The 22,990-nt window shown below is 36.5% G+C and overlaps 1 protein-coding gene and 1 non-coding gene across 5 annotated transcripts in view; one reads left to right on the top strand and one right to left on the bottom strand.

The window, feature by feature from the left end:
* LOC112126498 overlaps positions 1-22,990 on the top strand; it is a 358,621-nt gene that overhangs the window by 200,595 nt on the left and 135,036 nt on the right. The gene's annotated exons all lie outside the window — the stretch shown is intronic.
* On the bottom strand, positions 9,836-9,908 carry Trnah-aug. Its single transcript has one exon. It is a non-coding gene; the product is annotated as a tRNA-His (tRNA).

Raw genomic sequence — 22,990 nt, 5'->3', positions numbered from 1 at the left:
CGTAGAAAATAACCGTTACATATATGTTATGTCAGTTGAACCGATTTCATTGTTAGATGTTTCTTTTCTACATTTTGCAGTTAATTCTTTTTCTTTTTGCAATTTACCATTGAGAAAAAAATTAACTCAAAGAAACAAAACAATAGAAAACTTGTAATTTTAATAAAATCCAAGTCGAATCTCTACACAGATTGATTTATATAGGCTTTTTTTTAAACGATACGAAAACCTTTGTTACACTAATTTTTTTCAGTGTCGTAAATGTCCTGATGGAACGGTTTTCTTATTAACTCTTTGGTATGATTGATTTATAACGTGCCAGGTGGTTGTCCCAATTAGTCAGCCTGCCCCTGAATGATTTAATGTTATCTGAGAATCTATTTTTTGACCGTTTTCCTTTTGTTCGATTTGGCTCTATTCAAGACTTGGAGGTCGGACCATCTGCAAATCTGGTGAATCAGTGTGTTCCAAGATCCAACGCGGTGAACCATGATGATTTATTTATAGGTGAGTTTGTTTACGTTTTTATTTCTTTAAAAGAAAATACATATATCGATTAATTTAAAAAAGACAATTCTATTGTTAATAACATAAATGGAAAGATATGTAGATTTTTATTCAATCCAATTTTAATAAAACCTAAAATAAGAAAAAACAAATAAATTTTTTCGGCGAGGATCGACTTGTAATAAAAGTTTTAAAATTTAAATTTTCTATGAAATCAAATTTAGACGATAAACAAAGAAATTTTCACGCACTGTACAATTAATTTGAGATTTGGCGCGACTATATAAAAATCTATTTTTTGTGGCTGCTTGATTATATTCTTTATATATTCTACTATATATTTTTTATATCCTTGATTGATTTAAAACAAGTATTTTTGGCAGAAGCATCTTGTCACAATGAAGCTTTGGTACTCTCTAGTCCCAGGTCTTGTTTATTTAAATCCTGCCATCATCAGCAGGTAATTTTACAATCGATTCTAATGATTTGTTCTTTTATCACGTTTATGTCCGTTGTCCATTTACCTTTATCATTTTTACATCAATGAGAAACGTGAGAAATGCTATTTTTTTGGATATTTGTCATGTAATGATAAATAAAATACACAATAATAATATATATTTGTTTAAAGTCTTGGCTTTCCAAAAAAAGAAAAGAAAAAACAGTCTTGTATACAAATCAATTATAATCACTTCTTGCCCTCATTAAAAAAAACTTAATATCCTATTTGGCTGATCTGTATAGATGTTTTTTAACCTTTATGTTTTTTAGCTGTGTTTGGTTTAATGAAATTTGTTCGCCTTGAAAAAAGAAATGTCCAATTTTTGTACGGAGTAAATTCGCTATCTTCAGTGTTTTGGTGGTTCTGATTCAAAAAATGTCCGTAAGAATTAACAAAAATCAGCGTTGATAAGCAGACGAGGATAGTAGGTAACTATAAAACAATAGGTTTATCATCAGAAGATGAAAATTTGCTGTGGACAAGTCTGGAGAAAAAGATGGGTGCAGAAGAACTTCGTCCTTTAAGGTCCTTTAATTTATTCACATTCTCACTTGAAATATGAGGCCTAGCGTTGTAGTGTAGGAGTACGGAACGCTTAAAATTGATATTTTTTCCGCTTTTTTATGCATTTGGTCTATTTCAATACAGCAGGTGGTAGAGGTGATGGTCTAACCTCTAGGCAAACAGGAATAGTGAATGGCTCCATCCTTGGGCTGCCATACGGTCACCATCATCTTTTGGAGTGGAAATTTTAGTGTGGGTGTGATTGTTGTCGACATTTACTAGATACCTGACCGACAGCGTTGTCATAAAAAATATATTTTTTATCACAACTTTTTATTATTTCGATTAAAATCGATTTTTTTTATTTATTGAATATTACAGCTATTCACTATTCTTGATATTACAGAAAATGTACAATATATTAATTATAATTTGTTTATTACACTTTATTACATTGTGCATTAGCGAACCAGCTTATCTTTTTATTCACAACTGCCATCTGGATCGAAATGCCGTCTAGATCTCACGACACTTTCTAATCACCGCCCATTTATAAAAATTTCAGATTTAAATTATAAATTAATATGATTATTTTGTATCTCCTTAGCTGAAATTATTTGACTGAGAGCATTTTGTTGCTAAACACCACGAACAATCATAATTTTCTGAATCAAAAGAAAACAAAATTCTAATCGGCCAAGTCCATAAATGAAGTCCGTGTGGACGGTGGTTGGTGAAGGATTAATAACGTAGGATATATTTGCGTGACCGGCTCCCTATATTATCCTTAATTAAGGTAGGTAGATAAAGACCTGTCAAGGAGGAGAACTCATTACAGGCCCCGAGGAAGAAGTGCGGGGAGTGGCACTTGCGTAATTCCTGGATGGTTCTCTTTTTGGACCGCTCTCCGAACGGGTTTGACCCTTTTATGCCCCCGTCCAAAGCTCCAACGGAAGCGACCTACCATTTGAAAACTAAATTGACAGGCTGTGAATTTTTTTAGCGATTCCGTTCGCTTTTTTCAACATATTTCAACCCAGTTGTTAAATTTTTTCTATCTCACGCATAAACATTTTAATAAGAGTTTAACATCGTTTAATACATTATCTACTTATATTTTTATACGGTTATACGTTATATCTTGTTTTTTAGTTGTACAACACAAAACCAATATAACACCACAAGTATAGCACCACACTTTATGTCCTGAAGATGACCCGAATAAAGGTCGTAAAGCAAAAAAATGAAAAAGGTATTTTTCTAAACTACCACATTCTTGCCCTCTCCTTACGACTTCAACAAAATATAAACATTTAATTTAACAATAATAATAAAACGACAGCCAACTTGAGTAATACTGTAAATCACAGTGGATAATGGTATCGAGTATATCATTAGTCGTTAATAATTAAGTGAGCCTTAAAAAGAATTTCAACCTTCAAGACTGGCCATTTAGTAATCAATAATTGACAATTTATTAAGTAAAGGAAAAAAGAGGTAACCAAGTGGTTAGCCCATTAGACTGTCGGCTACAGTGTATACGCCGTCGTCGTAGGTTCGATTCCAACCGTCGCGTCTGGAATTTCCGACCACGACACCTCACCCCAAATTATCGTTCATTCATCAACGTACAATGGCCAATAAAAATAATATAAGGCTAATAATATTAAAATGATTATTTGGAGACTGTGAGGTGCTGCGGTCTTGTGTGAGGTTTTAGAAAAAAATTTTCTTTTTCCATACCAACGTTTCGATCTTTATTGAGATCATCTTCAGGGCCTGGGATTTATAAACATTGTTTAAATTTTGAAAATACATGTAGGATGTGAAAAAATGAATTTATACAATGCTAGAAAATTTTTGATTAAAAAAATGTATTTATGCAATGATAGAAAATTTTGGATTCAATCAAAGTATTTGTACTCACTCAAAGTGTTTGTTTTCCGTGTAGATGTGTCATTCTTGTGTGTCGTTTTGAGAGTGCCAGTGAGATATTGCTGGTTTATGTATATAAACGTTGGCCCTGAAGATGATCTCAATTAAGATCGAAACGTTGGCACGATAAAGAAAATGTTGTTCTAAAACCTACGTCAAACCAGCCCGCACCTCACGATCTCAACATAATCATTGGCTAACGGTCACTAAGCAACACACAAAAATAGTAATAATAATGACCAAGATGTTGAGTTGTATGGTATGGTAAAGAGGATATTATGAAGAGGGGTTTGTGCTCCCCAGGCAATGCAGCCTTCTGGCTTATTGTACCTTCCTAATTCCCTAGTTCAATCCTTATTCTTAGAAGTATCAGGTCATCAACTGTCGCTGTTACAATTTCATTCCCTAGAATTTTTTGTATGTTAGGTTAAATCTGCATTGACCTGTTGCTTCACATTCGATGATGATATGGCTGGCTATTTCCTCTCCTCATTGCATAATCTGCAGAGGTTCGTAGTCTTAACACTCCTCTGAGTCTAGCCCTCTCCAATTGCATCATTGAGCTTGACAGTATTGATGAGGATTGTTTACAATAAGTTTACTGTGTCTAGGGCCGCTAGAGTTTATCCACTTCTCCTTTTGTTTTGTTTGGATCCATTCTGCGATGGAAGATTCTATATTTGTTTTTGTTACCCCAGGTATAGGTTCGGGGCCTAAGTATGATCTTGCAGATCCTCCTCTAACCGTTCTGTCAGCTTTCTCGTTACCCAAAATACCTCTGTGCTATGGCACCAGATATCATATGAGTGCTGTGTTTCCCCAGGTTTTGGATATTTTGGATGTGTTCACTGAATAATTTTGATTTGATTTTTTACATACTAATGCTTTAATAGCTGCTTGGCTATCAGAACTTATAAAGATTATTTTGCCAGTGTAACTTCTTTTAAAATTGTCTAGGGCACAAGCGTTGATGGCACGTATTTCTGCTTGAAAGACAGAAGTGTAACGTTGAGTTGTAATCTTCTCTTTTCCAAGAGATGACATGAGGATGTTTGAATTTAACCAAAAATTCCGAATACATCTGAGCACCAAAAAGGAATGGGAAGGAAAGGGAAATAACTCCTTTAAAAATGGCTCCATCCTTTGGTACACAGATGGATCTAGAACACAAGAAGGTACGGGAGCAGGAGTATTTGGACCCGACACCAAACACTCAGAACCCATGGGAAAACACACCAGTATCTTTCAAGCTGAGATTCACGCAATTGAAAGATGTATCCAATTCAATCTAAGTAAAGGATACAAAAACAAGAATATACCTATCATGTCAGATAGTCAAGCAGCCATCAAAGCACTAAGCTCAAGTATCATTAGTTCAAGGATGGTGCTGAACTGCAAAAAAAATTAAACACACTAGGTATGCAGAATAAAGTCAGCCTCTGCTGGGTCCCAGGACACATGGGAGTAGAAGGCAATGAGAAAGCGGACACCCTTGCAAGGAAAGGGGCTGCCATACCGCTGATACGACCCAAACCCTTCTGTGGTATAGGAATCCACATTATTAACGAATATCTCAGACAGAAGGACAAAAAGAAAATGAAGGAACAATGGAATTCACTTATTGGACATAGACAATCCAAGAATTTTCTAACCAATTTTGGTAGGAAAGAAATCACAGAATGTGTCAAAGGAAGCAGGAACAGGCTGCGAAACCTAACAGGATTCCTAACAGGACACTGTAGATTAAACGGACACCTAAAGAAAATTGGAACAATCCAAGACGGCACATGTAGATTCTGCAAGGTAGCAGAAGAGACACCAACACTTACTAACAAACTGCGGAGCTACATGAGCCCGCAGGAGGAAATGTTTTAGGATGTACGATGTGACCATAGAAGAGCTTCAACCATTAAAACCGGGCCTATTAATCAATTTCTTGATGAAATAGGACTCACCGATGTGCTTTAGGCAGAGCACGGGGGATACAATAGCTCTTAAAGGGCGCAGTATACCATACCCTGAAATATTACATCTACATCTACAATCTTCTCTTTATTATATGGCATTTTATCCAAGGTAGATTACATTTTTAACATAACTAATTATTATTATTTTAAACAAGCTAGTTTTTTTTAAACTAGGCAACAGTAAAGCTGCGAGACTGGGCAGACAAATGCATAGAAGTAGAATAGAACTAGCCTCCAATGATCTTTGACGGTTTCTAGGTCATTTCTAGGTCGGACTATACCAAAGATCTCTATGTTTGGTGGTATTTAACCAACTTGTTTTCCTACTAATCTATCAATTTCGTCAAATATTGTTTTCACTAGTCACAGTAACTGGGACTTCAAGGAAAAACGAAGGCGAATAGAATCGTTTCCAAACATGACAGTGCAAGGCCTTGTGACTTTGCACAAAGTATTGCACTAGGACTGGAACGTTCTTCTATACCAATTTCGGTGAATGTTTGGCCTTCGGATTATCTAGCAGATTTTCCGGTTGTTATAAAAAAAATGAACTTATTGAATGGAAATTGAATTTGAAAAGAAGTTGAAAAAAAGTTTAATGAATGTTGGCTGTGGGTCAAGAACTAGTCAATCATATTATATATTAATTAATCAAGTCAATGTGTTTTGATAATTGGATAAGTAAGAAATATTTTTAAAAAACATTAGAAAACCCTTTTTACTCTCGATCGTGATGTCTATTTTTCATGGCTGAGTTAATTCTCGGATCGTTAGCACTGTCCGGACGTCGGACAGAAATTAATCCAACATGCCTAAAAGTGTTTAAACACTATATTCGATGGATCCTGTAGAAAACGGCATTACGGCCGATAATTATGAAGCGGCGAAGAGAACCTGTCTCACGTATCAGAAAAAATCTCTGCTTTGAAAAATCTTCATCCGTATTACTTTTCGCATGTTGAATATCCTCCGTCAAAACACTATCAGTCATATTTGATGATTGATGAAGCGTGATAAATTCATTCACCCAAGCTGTATTTCAGGGATGAAGCTAGATTTTTTTTCTAATATGTACCCTGTTCAACAACCTTCACTTTTTCTTAGAAGAGCGAATTGGGTTATATTAACTTAAAAAATATATTAGTGTATATATATATATATATTAGATAGTATAGATATATTAGTATTTCAAACTTTAAAACGAATTTTTATCTCAACCAATACTTTACATAAAGATTAATTAATTGAAAGAGGTGATTTGATCAATCGGACCACGAAATTCCAAAAATAAATTAAATGAATTTAATAAGTTAAATGAACTATATCTAAACGAAAGCCATCCGTGGCCACTTTATTTTTCGCCGAGTCGAATAGACTACACGACATTTGAAAAATGGCCAAAAGGAGGGAAATTCGGAAGGTTCGGTTGAGATGGGAAGTTAGTGTCCGATGGATCGAAGTCACTATAGCTCAAGTGGTAGAGCAGTGGCGTATTTAGCCGAACATCGTGGGTTCGAATACCGCTCGTGCCATTGACTTTTTTATCTCAACTAAAAACCTTAATTAATTCTAATATATTAATTGGTCAAGCGGACCACGAAATTAGTGAATTTAATGATTTAAAATGAAGCACACTTCACTAAAGCTCTCCGTGGCCATTTCATTTGTCGCCGAGAATCCAATCCGATTACACGACATTTGACACATGACACATTGTAGGTGTGTTCACGATCTTTGTGTTAACCCTGTTAACTCTGTTAGGTCCTGTTAGATCGAGAAAAACGATAACGTAGACTAAGAATCGGATAGTTATCATTGCTCGATCGAACAAGCCAGAGCCAATGTTAGGTTTTAGGGTTTTTAGTTGACATAAAAAAGTCAGTGTCACCAGCAGGATTCGAACCCACGACCTTCGGCTACATACCCCGCTACTCTACCACTAGGTGGGGATTGAGGTCACGATAGCTCAAGTGGTAGAGCAGCGGCGTATTTAGCTGAAGGTCGTGGGTTCGAATCCCGCTCGTGATACCGACTTTTTTATCTCAACCAATAACTTACATAAAGATTAATTAATTAAAAGGTGCTATTTGGTCAATCGAACCACGAAATCTAATGGATTTAAAATAAAAAATAGTAAAGAATAATTGTAATTATTTGATGAAGTCGTGTGGAGCGGTCAAGTTTACGATTTCAACAAATTATGAAACAACCGGTCCCTAAGAAACATACAATTGCAATTATATTAATGTTGAGTCAAAAACCCTAGGTAGAATCGCATTTCTTTTTGTCTTGATGAAGAACATTGAACTATGAAAATGGAACCTAACCTGTTCCCAACCCCATCTAACCTGACTCTCTACCTAACCCTAATCCTTCCTAACCTAACTATTCCTAAGCTAAATTTTCCCCCAACGATACCTAATCCTAACCTTTCCTAACTTACCTAACCGTCTATAACTCTATGAAATCCTAACCCTAAACCTAGCAAACCTGGCCATTCCTCTTTAATGTGAAACTGATTACTTTAATATGGCCACACAAAAAATTGTGTATCCGTCGAGTAAACATTTACCTGTTAAAATAATATCACATTTTTTCTCTTATCTTAATAATGTGTGATGATTAGTGACCGTTAATCGATATTTATTTAGAAATCGTGAGATGCGGTCGGGTGTGATGTAGGTTTCAGAAAAACATTTTCTTTATCGTGCCAATGTTTCGATTTTTATTGAGATCATCTTCAGGGCCTGGGATTTACAAACATTGTTTACATAAATTCACTATTTTCGTGGTCCGCTTGACCAATTAATACTTTACAATTAATTAAGGTTTTTAGTTGAGATGAAAAAAGTTAATGGCACGAGAGGGATTCGAACCCACGACCTTCGGCTAGATACGCCGCTGCTCTACCACCTGAGCTATCGTGACCTCGATCCACTAGGAAATCAACTCCCCATCTCAACCCCACCTTATGAGTTTTCCCTCCGTTTGCCATTTTTCAAGAGATGGGGAGTTGATGTCCGAGTGGATCGAGAGAAGTAAACAATGTTTGTAAATCCCAGGCCCTGAAGATGATCTCAATAAAGATCGAAACGTTCGCACGATAAAGAAAATGTTTTTCTGAAACCTACATCACACCAGACCGCATCTTACGATTTCTAAATAAATATCTTAATAATCTTATTATGATAAAAGTAGATTGTTTATTACTTGAAAGTTGTAAAATTATTTTTAACATATAGCAAACGAAAAAGATGCTGTCTCTGTTAACGTATTGTTTTGACCAATAATTTACCTGAGGTTAAAATACCCATCTCCATCTCCTTGATACAAAGTTTTATTTTTTATTTATAGACTTTGATCACAATTTTAATTCGTCTAATCGCCAATGAAATTATCTCTAAAACAAAAGCAATCTACCACCCGCCATTAACTCTAACCCAAAGTAACTAACCACAAACAATTGATCGTATATGGTTATTTATTTACGGTAACCTATTCCTTGTTATCGCTTGTTTTAGTAAAGTTTAATTTGAAGGGAAAAACAAGGAAAACAATATTTCTTTTCCTGAAAAACAATAGTTTTTTATGTTCCGCTGTTTAAAACCAATCTCCCAAGAAACATAAAGTTTGAAATTACTAAACTAAGAAAAGGTTCAATCCAACCGTGATTTCGTGATATTTTCTCTTCGAAGATTTTCTATAAAAACCTCCAGATAAATTGGTTCATATATATTCGGTTTATTTTCTCACTGTAGAATGCGTTTTAACAATAAAATGTTTGATGACGCGACATAAAGGACACTGCCCTCATTCAACCGATCCTCAATGAAGGATCTTCACCCAGAAGAATAACCTCGTCCAATCGTGTTGGAAGCGCGGCAGATTCAGCGACTCAGAGAATCAGCAGAAAATTTCTTTTGTGGGTCAAGTGAAAAACAAAATAAGTGAAATGAAGAGGGCTGTTGTTTTACCACTAGTCTTTTACGACCAACTAGTTTATTTTTTTATGATAAGAAAACACATTAAATAAAAAGGATTCCACTCTCACAGAAACTAATTGGAAGCAATTAGACTATTTAATCAATTTGAATTTATTGAATTAAAGTCTTGTTAAGGCGTTTTCATTTGTGGAAAAACGTTGAAAAATGCGTTTTTAGTTTGCAAACAATTGAAGTAACGAGCCGTTCGAGAGGCCGTTTAACGAGTTCCCGCATCTCGTCGGCGAACAGCAATTTTGTGAAACAACGTCGCAATTACTTGACTCCCTGTTGATGTTGTTTTTATTTTTTTATTGGGGCTTTATCGACTTTCACCTTAAGGCGATAATATATTTCCATATTTTCCCGGATTATAATAAGTTTTATTACTTACCAGTTTTTATTATTTTTAATCTTTTTATGCAACAAAGAGAAATTAATGTCATGAGCGGGACTCGAACCCACGACCTCTGGCTTCATACCCCGGCGCTCTACCATTTGAGCTATCGTGACGTTGATCCTAGAGACACAAATTCCTCATCTTAACCGACGACTAACTATTTAAACTTTTTCCTTTTCCTTTTCTTCCTTCATATGGTTGCTCTACGAAGTAGAATTCGCCAACTCAATTGATGTTGAAGGATCATTTATAATTATTTTTTTAGTCATCTCACCAGTTGTTATTATTAATTTATGCTTCTAAACATTCTTGAGTTGGGTTCTTTTCAAATTTCTTAGATAGCGTTGTTTCTTATAATGGCTTTAAATTTTCATGCGTATTCTAACGTACAAATCTCAAATCAAGTAGCTACAGATTTTGATCATACAGTCCAAAAATCGTCCACATGTCCGCATCATATTTCATCAAGCGCTTTCCATTCTGTGCGCATTTACATATTCAACTATTTCTTTCGTTTCGGTAAAAATTTTAATTTTCTCCTATTAAATAGAAATCAATTCCTGAATATCAATTTGGTGATGGCAACTCGACTATCCAACAGTGTCATAATGCACATTCTCTGCCTTGAGAATAGAGGCAATACTATTTTTAGATATTTTTTATGTAAGCTAAGCTTTTATAACTCACTCATTCACAAATTCTCTCTCTCTCTCTCTCTCTCTCTCTCTCTCTCTCTCTCTCACTCCCTCTCTCTCTCTCTCTCCTCATTCACTCAACAATTTTAAAATAGTTTCAGAATCTCTTCCCAGAAATGTTTTTTTATTTTTATTCTTTTTTATTATTGATTGGTTCTCTTTCTCTCTCTCACTCTCTCTCTCTCTCTCTCTCTCTCTCTCTCTCTCTCTCTCTCTCTCTTTCACTCACTCACTCAACAATTTTAAAATAGTTTCAGAATCTGGTCCCAGGAATGTTGGATTATTATTTTTTAATATTATTGACTGGTTCGCTCTCTCACTCTCCCCCCTTTCTATCTCTCTCTCACACTCTCAACAATTTTAAAATAGTTTCAGAATCTCCTCCCAGGAATGTAGTTTTATTATTATTTTTTTTTTTATTATTGATTGGTTCTCTCTCTCACTCACTCAACAATTTTCTCTCTCTGTCTCTCTCTCTCTCTCTCTCTCTCTCTCTCTCTCTCTAAGAATGTTGTTTTATTATTAATTGGTAGTTTTAACTTCTAGCAGTACGTTGCTCTTTGTTGTTCTCAAGGGCATGCATCTGTAAAAACGTAATGTTTAAATTATTTCAGATAAAACATAATTCACTGAACATTCCATCTTCTCTGTTTGTACTGTGTTATTTGCTTTTCTTAAAGGAAATCCTATTCCTTGTTATTCAATAGTAGGTATTGTTTTATTTGATTTTTTGCTTGCCGTCTAAATTCGCTATTCTCATTACGTTTGAAACAGAAGTGAAAAAGTTAGATGGGGAAGGAGACAGAAATTCATAGCATTATTGTCAATAACTATCTGGTAATCAGCGACCTTCCTGGCTTTATTTTATTTGTTAAAGCAAAGAATTAAATTAAAGTCAATTATTAGACAATAAGTCAAAGATTAAAGTCAATAAAATCTTGTTTAAATCATATAAACGGAAAAAAAAGAACTTTGTTTATGTGGTATTTTTACCTTTTCTATCTAATTTTTATTGAATTTACTTACGAATTTTCCTACAAGACTTGTGTAGACGAATAGAGATATTTAAAATTGTACAATTGGGCAGTTCAGAAACACATTTCACAGTCTTCTTATCTGGCAGAAACAAGATGTCCAACTTGTTTCTTGGCGAGAAGTGTGTCGAGCTAATTTTATTTTGAAATAACTCTTGTCGTTCTGAAGTGTTTTGTGATTCAACAGCGTAAACCTCCGACTTTTCGAATCAATTCTTTATTTACCCATTGATTCCTGCATACATAAGTAACCAGACCAATGAAAATACCACGTCGCATGGAGAAAAATTGTGTCATTTATCTGGAATGGTGGACGGAAAGGAGCTGTACTCGAAAAGGTCAAATACCAGAAGTCGTATATTTATATTTGTATCGTACACGCTACAATGACAAACTTTACAATAATCCTAAAATATAGGCATTACTTCGCGATAGGAAATTTTTTCCAAACGTCTAACCTTGCCAGGGGAAAGGCTCGAAAAAAACCGTTCGTAACAAACGGTCAATTTATTAATGGGGAAAAGTTTTCGCTTTTTGAAATCGGTGGATCCGTTGAGCCGAAATCCCAGGCGACTACTGCCGGACGTGCAGCAAATAGCCACCTATCAATTCTCCCTTCAGTTCGCGGGTCGTGCCTCTTGTCGATTTATGCTCTTCCGATTCACGGCTTTTAGCGTTGCCAGTCCAGGGCTAATGCTCGGTTGGAAAATGATTTGCGGTCCGATTTTTTACTTCCACTTCTGGGTGAAAGCCGATGACCGCCGGCGTCGGGGAAAAGCGAAATGGCCACACTGAAGAAGCGAAAGAAGGGATCTGGAATTGAAATTTGCACCTAGTTCAAAATTTCAAAATATCGTGTTCATTCCCTGCTTAAAGAAACCCACAGAGTTTATAAAAACCTACCATTTTTAGATGCCTCTGAAAGGGAATGAGTACGCTGAAATAAAGTGATGGTGTCCTGGCAGTATCCAATTTTATTTCTCATTATTAATATATTCTCGGCAAATTTTCGCATGCTTCAATGATTATACTGTCAACGATAGTTTATTTATGGCCTGGACCATCCCCATCCAGGATCCCATCTGAAGCCAGACTATTGATTTCTAAAGGTTTAATTTTTCTGTTCACTCTGTAACCAATAAATTTGGAGGGCACATTAACCAAACAGTAGTTATTTGACTTGTGGAATGAACTTTGTTGTGTTTTACTTATGAAGCTTTGGCAGCCTTTAGAGACTATAAATTTCTGTTTTCCTGATAACATAATGAAATCTAACAAACATGGAAAAGATCGGCGAATAGCTGCAAGACTCACATAGATCTCGTTTTTTCCCTTTATATTCTTTAACGAATCAACTTTTCTGAAGGTTACCGTTCTTCGTATTATATTATATCGTATTTTTAGTGGTCATAATTGATCATATTAATTGTTTCAATTAGTTATTTTTTTACCAAAGGTCTTGGTTGAGATGAAAAGCTAGTGTCACGAGCGGGATTCGAACCCACGAACCTCGGCTCAGTTCGCCGATGCTCTAACACTTGAGCTGTCCAAGACAAGATAGCGTACTGAGCCGAAGGTCGTGGGTTCGAATCCCGCTCGTGACACTAGCTTTTTCATTTCAACCAAAACCTTAGATAAAAAGAATAATTAGCTCAAATAATTAATTTGGTCAATTAGACCACTACACATAAATGGACTTCCCAGGACTTGGATTATCAGACTGTAAAGATTTTAAATTATCTTTAACAAAGACCTTTTCGTTACATTCCCGAACATCTGCTCAACCCTGTCGTCAATTTGTTTTACAAGAAAAATCTACTTGCAATTGGTAAAGTACGCCAGGAGTTAAGTTTGTGCATTTTTATGTTGAACGATATACTTGTTTGATAATCTAAAAATTCTGACCAACCAATATGGATTGTCCAACTTAAACATGCTACTTGTTCTCCATCTCTAAACCTGTATATGGATAAAAACAGTGGTTGTCTTGCATTGTAATTTCGTAGTGATTAATAGAAGTAATAAATTATTACCATAATTACGTTGTCATTCTTATTCTTTTCTGAAAATTCTGTCGTTTATTTTAATATTTGCTGAGTTAAGGTTAGTCTCCGCTCAACACGATCATTAGTTGATTTATCATCAAAAATTCTGACGTAACAATAGACTAGTTTTTTTAACCTCTAAACCTTCACAAGGATAAAGAAATTTGTTTTGTTCATTTGTGGGAATTATTGATGATCATAAATGATTACCGTAATGATTTTTGGAGTCTTAATATATTATAGATGCCCTGTCTTTTTATAAATAAATATAAATAAATTCTTTTAATTAAACTGCTATCATTAGGTGATTAACTAGAGCTTGAAAGTATGGAGTTCTTCAGAGCTAAATAAAATACATTAAACAAAATATTTTAACAAAATTTTCTTTAATTTTCTGAAACCTACATCACACCAGAACGCACCTCAAGATTTCTAAATAAATATCGATTAACGGTCACTAATCACCACACATTTTAACAAATAAAACCTTCTACCACAATATATATTCAAAATAAAAACTAATGTACAATTTTTAGATGTTATTCGACAATAATAAATTATCAACCAAAAAAATCTTTTTAGAAATTAATTATTTAAATTTCAAACAAAATATTTTAATACAATCAAACCTTCTATCGCAATATACACTCAAAATAAAAACTAATGTACATTTTTAGATGCTATTCTAAAATAATAATTTATAAACCAGAGAAAATGTTGGTAGAAATTACAACCACACTGTTGATGGGAAGTTGATGTCCGAGTGGATCGAGGTCACGATAGCTCAAGTGGTAGAGCAGCGGCGTATCAAGCCGAAGGTCGTGGGTTCGAATCCCGCTCGTGCCATTGACTTTTATCTCAACTGAAAACCTCAATTAATTGTATTATAAATAATTCTTATTTTATGATTATACACAAATCTAAGGGCAACATTTAATGAAAAATGATAATAAATCTCGATATTAATTCTAAGTAAAGAAACATTCAAAATATGATTTTTTCTACAAGCATGTGTGATGGTTTCAAAGGTATGATTTTGTGTTTAAAACAATATAAACAAAAAAATAATAAATAGCTGATTTAAATTTATAACGTTAAATTCTAAATATAAAAGTTTAGTGTTAAATCTGGGATTTTTCTTTAAATTTATTTTAATAAGTGTAGTCTGGGCGACCATAACCGGTTTAAGATAACAGTTCGTTGTTCTACCCCAAGCGATAATTTCATAAACCAAAATAGATCGTGCGAGTACAAGAATAAACTGATTTCCAATGATACATAAAATTTCTCAACTCTGGAAATTTATGAAACAGTTGGCGGATTCCCTCAATAATTAAATCAATATGGAATTTTAAAGTTAAATTAGAATCTAAAACAACGCCCAAATATTTTATTTTATTGTTTGATATTTAGTGAACGTTAATTAATGATTATTTAGAGATCGTGAGTACAAATACTTTGCTTGAATCTAAAATTTCTATCAATGTATAAATTCATTTTTTACATATTACATGTATTTGCATAGTTTAAACAATGTTTATAATTCCCTGGCCCTGAAGATGATCTCAATAAAGATCGAAACGTTGGGACGATAAAGAAAATATTTCTCTAAGCCTACGTCACACCAGAGCGAATTTTACGATCTCTAAATAATCATTTTATTTTACTAATAAATACCAGTGAGTCATATGAGCAATAAATGGGGTCTGAACAACTATGGAAAGAAATTGTACATTTTTTGAGATTAAGTTTCCTTCTAGACAAGAAAGAAATTACAAAAGGCTTTATTCTTGTTAACTAAAACATAATGATTCAAAAACCAAGAATGCACAATCCTTAGATCATTATCTATAACATTTTGTAAATCATCACCGGAAAAATTCAGAGTGGTATCATCAGCATAACTAAAAGGTTTACCAGATAAATCAAGTTTAACTAATTATTTACATAAATAAGGAAGAGAATTGGAATAGAAAAACAACTATACTATACTGAGGTAAATGTCTGTGTCTAAAAAGATCCCAAAAATATATTGTTTCTATCAAAATTTAATTTTTTAAATTTATTATTTATAGGAATTAAATTCGTCTCTCACATTTTGAACTTGTTATTCTATTTATTCCTGTTTTGTTTCTCAATTATTAAAAAAAAAATCAATAATAATACCAAGTCGAAGGTGTCAAATATGGCACGTTTGACGCGTCTTACAAGTCTTTTGGAAGTCTTTATTTTTTTCTAAAATAAACAAAAATGTGTGTGGTCGAGAAATACTGATGGGAGATTAGTAGAATTTGATTTAGTAATTTTGGAGTAGGTCCAGTACAAACCTGCCTGTAATGAGCATTAAGAGTATATTTTTGTTCAAGTCTACGAACATTCATCATCTCCAACAGTTAGTTATTTATGAGTTTTTTCTTGGTTATACACTTTGAAGATTATTTTGATACAAATCAATCAGATCGTTTTTTCAGAAGGTCGTTGAAGTTTTACATATACCTCGTGTGAAAGTTTGAAAGGACGTCTTGTGGGACATGACTGTTGTAAGTTTTCTCAGCTTTTCCCCCTTGCGATCTAGTTTTACTTTGCGGTCGAAAGAACACTTCGGGAGTCAACTGTTGAAACGGACATCCCATAAATCCGGGCAGAGTGGCTGGCAGCCACCCTCCGGAAGTAGCCGGGTCCACCTGTTTGGCAACCGACCGATTTCACCGTTTGCGTTTCGTCACCCGTGTGCCAACTTTGAAGGATGGGGCGCGCCTGGCCCGCTCTAATAAACATTCCCTGAGGTTATTGTATAATCGATATCGATCTCCTTATCTTCGAATTTAATGGGCTGTCGCGGCTTCGAACCGGCCGGCCCTGCGACGCAAACCAGTCCTCGCCCGGCTACCGTTGGTGAACCCTTATAATTTATTCCTAGTTTTTTTTTTAAATATATTAGATCACGACAGATACGGTGTCGTTCCGGGCAGAGACCTTTATCAATTTGAAGAAATAGGATGCAATTTGGCCGACGGCTCCAACTTTCCTTACCGGGGCAGACACTGTTCCCAATCTGTTATTTCCCTCCATTTACTACAGTGATATGTTTTGATATAAATATTTCAAAAAGATAAATTCTAACAGCTTATTATTTTTATTTAAAAACAAATATTGTGTAATTTTTAAAAAAGAAATGGCCTTTAATTTTTACGCTGCCTATTTTATTGTAAAACTATCTATGGTTAGTCGGGTGTAAACCCCAAAATGACCCTATGGCTTTACACTTATGTCCTAAGCCCAATGTTGACAAGCAATAAGGCGATTAACTGGCACCCAGAAACAATCTTGCCTCAGTGTCACTGGTGTCATGAGCACAACGCCAATTGCGGCCCTGGAAGTTTTGTTAAACCTCCCACCAGTTCACATTTTAATCCAAGGAGAAGCCAGAGCAGCAGCCACATGGTCATAAATGGATAACCATCTGCTAGGATAGGCCATGTAAAAAAATAATGGAAACTTAAGGAGGAGATAAAGGCAGATGCCATTCTAGGCAAGCCAATTGATGCCACTACTCCACAGTCCAACTTTACTAAAAAATACAAAGTATTGAAAACAGAACGGGAAGAATGGGCCAAAGGAACACCGCTGAAGGCACACTCCTAGTGGTATATTGATGGCTCCAAAACCGACAAAGGTACGAGAGCTAGGGCCTTCGGGATGACCCCCAAGACCAAACTGACGGTAAACATAGGTAAATATGCTACAGATTTTCAGCCTGAAATCATAGCGATTGAACAATGGCTCAATAAAAAGGCTAGGAATATATTCCCCGACGATAGCCATTTTCTCCAACAGACCGGTAGCATCTAGCCTCATGCGAGCCGAAGGCAAAGAGTGTTTGGAAATGCATGGAGGCCCTGACGGAAGTCAGTGACACGAACGGCCTGACCTCGGCATGGGTCCTGAACATTCGGGGAAGGCACGAAAAGATTGACATTTTGGCCAAAAGCGGGGCCAACATGGACTCTCTGGGCCCAGAACCCTACTGCGGCTTAACAGCCTGCCACAAAAGATGATACGTCTGAAAATGGATCCTTAATGAGTATAAAACCTGGTCGAACAATACCACAGGAATGAGGCACGCGAAAAGATTCTACAAGGATCATCCGCAAAACTTACAAAAGAATTACTGGAAAGCAACCGAAAACGAACCTGGATTCTAGTTGGACTCCTGACAAGGACTGCCACTAAAGAAAGCACATGCACAGGACAAGAGTACGGACAGAAGAAACACTGTGCAGATACTGCCAGGAAAATGAGGAGACCGCAGAACACATTTTATGTTTCTGTGAAGGTCTATGTAGGTGCAATTTCTTGTAATTAGGACAAGAAAAACCACAACCAAGATCCTAAAGCAAGGAGCCGCTGACAAAGCTGAATCTGACCAGTGAGTTATAAATGACACGGGAGCTCAATAGATCAATTCAGGTCGAGGTGCAGTAGCCTTGTGGCCGCCTCTTTCATCCCCATCCCCTATCTGCATCTATGGTTCCAAAGATATTCAAGAGAATCTGCTGGTAAATAAATTGGCACTTTAAGCCAACCTAGTGGTCCATTTGTCTTTTTTAAAACTGATGAACTATCAAAACTAACGAACTTTTTGTCACCCATTTTGTATGTACGTGCTAGTACCCACCCTGGGAATGGTGGCCCCCTATGTGTGGAACTACGGTGACGACGGGTGGTATAGTGTGGTTTAAGGCTCGAGACCCCGAAACGGCTAACCTCGTGTTCTCATCCACGGCCCTTTTCTCAATCCGAGTTCCTTCATTTTATTCTGTGACCCCTCCCAACCCTTGGTTGCAAGGAGGGTATCCGGGCATAAAAAATAATGGCGCAGCCCAGAGGACGTGGCAACCTCTCTAAAGCACAAGCTGTACTCGTGTCGGCCTAGGGTCGGCATGGGCGGCGGGTGCCTTAGCAGAGTCACACGAGGGCCAGTGCTCCAGATCCTGTCTGCATAGACGGGGGAGCGTGTATGGCCATCTGTACCACGGGACAACTGAAGTTCCAAATTCAGCCCTAGTTACACTGGGAATGGATTCGAATGGTGGTACGTGGTGTCGCCCCTGGCGGAAACTTAGACAGAGGCTGACTTCTATTGGTGACCTTCGTGAAGCTTGCGTATGGCCAGCATTATTACCCCCGGCCTCACGGGAGACGTTGAGACCGGACGACAGCGTGTAAGCGTCACATAAGTGTTGAAGAAGCGATGATTATGCTGAATAGTCCCCCGAATGCGTGAGTAAGCGAACGGAAACGGGTAGTGAATCGGTTTCTCTAACTCGAGTATGCTTTGCATTGTTGTGCGTATGACCGGCGTGGTACCCTTGGGGAAGCGAAGGATCGGACCACCTAGGCTAAGCGTATGGCGTCCCTCGAATGCGCATGGCAGGTGTGGCTGAGTTCGACAGGACGTTTTATTGTAGGCGGTGTTCATCTAGGGGGTGGTTAGCAATTCCACTAAAAACAAAACCGCGGCCGGGGCGGATCCGGTAGTTTCTACGCTATGGGAAGCCCCAATACTCTGGGAGATAGAGTCGCTTTCTCTATCTAGGGAGTACGCGGGAGAACAGGCTGATGTATTTCGGCGTGTTAGCCCTTTGCGTGCGGCATACGATGCGGGCCCGACCATTCGGAGTGGACAAGCGGAGAGCGAGGTTGTCTCGGCCCTTAGGGGCTAAGGCTCCTCTACACCAATGCTCCGGCAGTAACACTATTCCGTCGTATGCGGAGGTGCGTCAGCTCTCATCTTGAGAATCAAAACGTCCGATAAGGCCGAAAAGGCCAGGGGCGGACCTTAAAGATCCTCTTGTCTTGTTGACAAAAACTCTCGGGAACCTCATGTACATGCTAGTCTGTAAACAAATTACATCATAAACTCAACTCGGGCTGCACGCGACACAAACTTTGCCAGTGAATTTATTGTCATTTATCATTATTGTCATTTTGTCCAACCCTTTCACAGATATTCCACATTTTATGGTTTTCAACCATAGATGGTTAAGAATCGGTCCATGGTTCTTACGGACGTTTTTTGTCATTCTGGAGGTGTGAAATTTACTGGCAAAGTTTGTGGACGAGTAACCTGAGACTCAATTACCCAGCGATGATAAGCAAACTAAAATGAAGATAACTACAAAATTACAAGTTCATCATTTTGCAAAGCACGTGGAAAAATCTTATAATTTCAATTTCTTATTTGAATAGGTGAAATAGATCCAAACAAATGGACTAAACAGGACCACACACGATAAATAGAACAATCTCGCATAATTTCACAGAACCTTATTACAGAGTTTACGACGGCGAAAACCTCAAAGAGACCATACACGGCAACATGGGGTCATAATCGTCTGTATATATTGCCTCTCTATTGTTAATAAATCTCTCGACTCTTTCCATCCATATCCATGGGGGTGAAGGCTAAATTATACGGTCCGAATCTGTGGCAGCTGTGATTCCGGAGGGCAGTCGTCAGCCCGAGCTGTGGCGATTTATGGGATGTTCGGTTCAGGACTTAACTGCGCCGACATCAACATAAATGACGGCCGATTTTGACTACATTCAATGTACAGCTGAGAAACAACCTAGATTCCGAGTCGTCTCGCTTGTACTACGACGCCTTTAAATTATAAAATGGAATTAATGAAGTCTTTGGATAATAGAAAGTTTTTAGTCAAATTTGACATGTACAGGGTAACTTATTGTTGACTTATGATCAAGGGATGTCCTGTACACTCTAATCAAGGGCTATTTAAGATGCTTTTATTCGTCAGGTTTGTTAGAAATTTTGTCTGTCCTACATGGTGTGTTACTAACATAAAATTTAGGTAAAATAGTGCATTGTTGTCATTTCGTGTTTTTTGTTTATTGCCACAAACTGTCTCACTGTTTGTAAATTATTTGTTATTTGTGTGATGACGGTTTAGAAGAATACGTAATATCTCGCTTGCACTGCGATACCTTCAAATCCTGAAAAGAAAATTAACGGTTATCTCCATTAGAATTTTTAATGTAATTTTGTGGGATGAATCTCTCTCTCTCACTCACTTTCTCTCTATCTCTCTTTCTCTGTCTCTCTGTCGGTCTCTGTCTCTGTCTGTCTGTCTGTCTGTCTGTCTGTCTGTCTGTCTGTCTGTCTGTCTCTCTCTCTCTCTCTCTCTCTCTCTCTCTCTCTCTCTCTATCTATCTATCTATCTATCTATCTATCTATCTATTTATCTACCTATCTATCTATCTCTTTCTCTCTCCCCCTTTCACTCTCTCATGCTCTCTCTTTCTCTTCCAATTTTACTCTCTCAAACTCTCTAACGCTCACTCTCCCTTTCTCTTTCCTCTCTATCTATCTACCTCTGTACATATCTTTATTTCATTGTTTTTCCTCTTATTTTCTCTCTTCAGTATCCCTCATCCTTTCCGCTCGTTCTCTCTCTCTCTCTCTCTCTCTCTCTCTTTCTTTTCTCTCTCTCTCTCTCTCTCTCTCTCTCTCTCTCTCTCTCTCTTTCTCTCTCCCCCTCGCAACAGAAGCGGTTATATCTCGGGGTGTCGGTCTTTTTGAAAAAAAAAAAATTGTAAGTATGTCGGGTTCGAATGCAGGGCGATAATAAAACGAGTTGCAACATAGGTTATTAAATATACATAGTACATCAAAGTACTGAGAGCAAATCTATTGAATTTATGCCTTGATGGAAGGCATTTTTTCGTAGTTATAAAACTTTTTTTTAAACGAGGATTCGCAACCCTATACACCTTGACACATCATTTTAAAGCACTTTTACGCTGAAAAGAATGATTATTCAGAAATCGTGAGATGCGGTCTAGTATGATGTAGGTTTCAGAAAAACATTTTCTTTATGTTGCCAACGTTTCGATCTTTATTGAAATCATCTTCAGGGCTCAAAGTGTTTGTTTTCTGCGTAAGTGTGCCATTTTTGTGTGTTGTGTAGTGTGGCACTCTCACGTTGCGGCCACCGACGCCCCTATGCTTTTTTCTGCCTCTTACCATTTTTATTCCCCTTTCTTTCACTGCCCTAGTTTAGGTTTTCAGTTTATTCGGGCTAAATTGATAATTTATGATTTTATAAAACGAATTTACAAGAAATACCTAACAAATCGAGAAGTAGTTCATAATAATACTGTCTATACTGTGATAAAAATGAACCAATATAGCTTCAAACTTGATCAAAAATCATTATAACGTGTTTTTTTATTCCGATATTTGAATTATGTAATAAAAAATATATCTTCTATGTACCAAATAACAAAAGACGTTTTCTTTCTAAAAACGACTGACCCAGTATGTTGCCTATTGTACAAGAATAAATTGAGTTAAATTGAAATTTTATTCTGCTTGGCACTAGAGAACATGCTGAGGATTGATCTGTAAACGTAGATGTCCCATTTAGTATATTTAGCATCAGACAGCAATGCATAATAAGGTAAGAGTAATGCGCTGCCGAGGACGCAGCCCAGAAAAGACCTTCTTGCCAATAAATCGCGAACACCCGCCGAGCTTTTATTCAGCTGAATGCAACGAGTTCGAATGATATGCCGGATCCTCCGTAAAAATATTTTATAGCAAATAATTTCTCGGATCCGTCGTAAAACAAAAGTTTTAGCAGTTTTCCAAACGGAACTGACCGGAACGTTGGAAAATCTTGACCGCTATGCTGTTTGCTTTCCCACAAGCATTGACCCCGTTCGGGAAATCGCGTTTCCTACTCCGTTTTATTTCCCTACATTTGACATAATCAGCATCGCATAAGCACATCCGGTCATCATGTCCGGCGGAGAGTCGGCAGCCTTGTGTCATCAAAAACCTAAATACGAATAGCGAGGGTTTGAAAATTTTCTCTAAGAATTTTCCACCATGTGACGATAAAATTAGAACCTTTGTCGCCTGTACTACTTTATACTGAATTATTGAATTATTTTTATTTAATACATTTTACGTAAAAAAGAAAACCTAGATAAATATGATTATGTACATGAAACATGAACTAAAGAGAATGACTCATTTCGAAATATGCCTTCTAGGAGTGTTTTGTTATTTATCGATCCATCAATTACACATTACAGGGTAAGTAATATCAAAATTTAGATTAAGTCTTTTAAATATATTGCTTTAAATATTTTTAAAACAATAATGACTAATCTCCTGTTTTGTCCCCAGGCCCGTAGCCTCCAGTTGTTAATAAAGAGACAATAAATTTCCATGGTTTTGAATGATGTTAAAACAAAAGTAATTATTATATACTTGAATAGGCCTGGCAAAATCTTTTTTTAATTTAAAATATACCAAATGTTCTATTGATCTCGTTTCCGTTATTATTGCGATTTGACCTTAAAGTATAAGACCGGCTCGTACAAAATTAGA

This window comes from Cimex lectularius, unplaced genomic scaffold (genome assembly GCF_000648675.2).
Source record: "Cimex lectularius strain Harlan isolate CLEC.00 unplaced genomic scaffold, Clec_2.1 scaffold33, whole genome shotgun sequence".
In the NCBI taxonomy this organism is placed as follows: domain Eukaryota; kingdom Metazoa; phylum Arthropoda; class Insecta; order Hemiptera; family Cimicidae; genus Cimex; species Cimex lectularius.
The sequence above is the reverse complement of the archived record's forward strand: the minus strand, read 5'-3'. Positions and strand labels throughout refer to the sequence as shown.